The following is a 2232-nucleotide window of genomic DNA, read 5'->3' as shown; positions in this document are numbered from 1 at the left end:
TCTAACACTTTTTGGGTGTTTAATCCTTAGAGACTGACTCTGATGCCAATTGAAGTAACAATGTCAATTATAAAGAATGAGGTTTGAATTATAATTTCCCCTTGTTAAAATTTCCTGTAAAAAACTAAAGTGTTTAACTCAAGATTGATATTGGTTACAAACGAAGAACGTTGGGGTTTGAATTATAATTGCTCCTTTTAAAAAATTCTTGTTAAAAACTAAAGAATTTAACTCAAGATTGATCTTGGTTACAAACGTAGAATGTTCTTGGTTAGTGGAAAGAAAACAACAATATTAATTTATCAATATAAAAATTGATTGTAAGACAAAAAGTAAATAAGGATAAGGAAAGAGAGATCACACAAGGATATATCATGGTTCACCGAACACGGGTTACGTTCAATCCTCACAATTAGGTTTTCCTAGAAAATTCTTGGATTTCACACAGCTTTTACATATCAATCTTGATCTATTACAAAGTACCTTTCTACCTAGAAATGATTTCTACAAACTAACTTTTAAATCATAAAAAGGATTTTTACACACTACTCAAGCTATGTCAACAATATAGCCTCGAGTTACAAAGTAATGATTTTTGAGATTGTTAGAATCTGAGTATGCTCAACTCTTGTTTGAGAATATATTCTAGATTTTAGAACTCACTAAGTATTGATTCTAATATCACACTAAGGACAAAACTAAAACTTAGAATGATTGAGAAACTCGAGTATGATTGAATGAGTGATGTTTTGTTTGACACTTTTAGTTCTGATTTATTTTTCATCGTGAAGCTTTATTTATAGGCTTCAAGAGAACTTATGACAGCTCATCGTGAGTGATGTTTTGATCTTGACAGCTGTCTGAAATGATCCCATACCTTAAATCACGTGTGCATAACTGTTTAAAAGTACAACATCAGTGTCCTTTTCAATTCGTTAGTTTGTAATTGTACTTGTTTAACTTGAAGAAAAAATAATAATCGATCTTCCTAGCAACAATCTTAATTTATAATACTTATAAGTTGCTTGCACACTTAATTTATGCTAAAAGGTAATTGATGTTTGCAATAGTCAAACATAGAAATTTTTTAAAGTAATTATCTCTTACAATTCTTTTTATTTTTCTTTTTAATTTTAGTTTTAGATTTGATAATTAGAAAATTTTAGTTTGTTAGCTTATTTAATATTTTATTTGGGAAAAGAATTAAACCCTAATTTTAAGAAAGTAAAATAAAGTATGGATTTATTAAAAAAAGAATAAAATAAAATAAATAATAATGAATGAATTACAAATCAAATTGGCCATGGCAGCGGCTGGTGGTCCCTTTTTTTTTTTACTTCTTTTTCTCTTTCTTCTTCCCCTTATATTTTATGTTTTCTTTCATTTTGTTAATTTTATGTTTTTAAAACAAAAACAAAGAAATAAAAACTAGAACCATTACATGGCCTTTTCTTTTTTTTCTTTTGCAGGAAATTGACAAGGATGGTTATTGGTTATAGGTAAATCAAGACAACAAGTTTAATCTTTATATCATATGTAGAATTAAAAATTTATTGAATTCTTTTATATATATTCATATTTAAAAATGTTCAAAAAAGACAAATAATTTTTTGTTGAAAGAAAAAGGCAAATCATAATAGAAGACAAGAAAATATAATTCTTTTATTCATTCCTATTGATGCAAGTATTGCATATATGAGATTGAGTTTTATTTAAATAATGATTGGTGTAAATATAATGTAAGAGCTTTGAAGTTTTAGGGTTGGAAACCACACGATGGAGGGCTACAACATGGAGTTCTAGGACAAATAATTGGATCACAAACTCCAAAAGATGGACAACAAGGTGGTAATTGTTGAGCGCCTTGAGAGTTACCAACCAAAACACCTATAATAGCAATGACTAAAACCAATAACTTGAATAGCATCTTCCACAAAGTGGCCATTACAACTAAGTTTGGTTTACAAATAAAAACAAATAAAATACCTTATAGTGAATCATATGTTAAGGCGATGCGTATTAATTTATAGACGAAATAACAATACTCAAAAATATCATTTTTAGTAATTTTTAAATGTTAATATATAAGATTTAATTAGTATACAATTATAGTGCAAATATATTCTACACATATTGTCATTTAATCATTAAAATTATTTTTTTTATAATTATTTTTAAAGTCATATATATGAATAATTATAATATGTTGAGAGTGTAAAACATTTTACACTG

This window comes from Cicer arietinum, chromosome 2 (assembly GCF_000331145.2).
Source record: "Cicer arietinum cultivar CDC Frontier isolate Library 1 chromosome 2, Cicar.CDCFrontier_v2.0, whole genome shotgun sequence".
NCBI classification, from domain to species: Eukaryota; Viridiplantae; Streptophyta; class Magnoliopsida; order Fabales; family Fabaceae; genus Cicer; species Cicer arietinum.
This window is presented reverse-complemented; position numbering follows the sequence as displayed.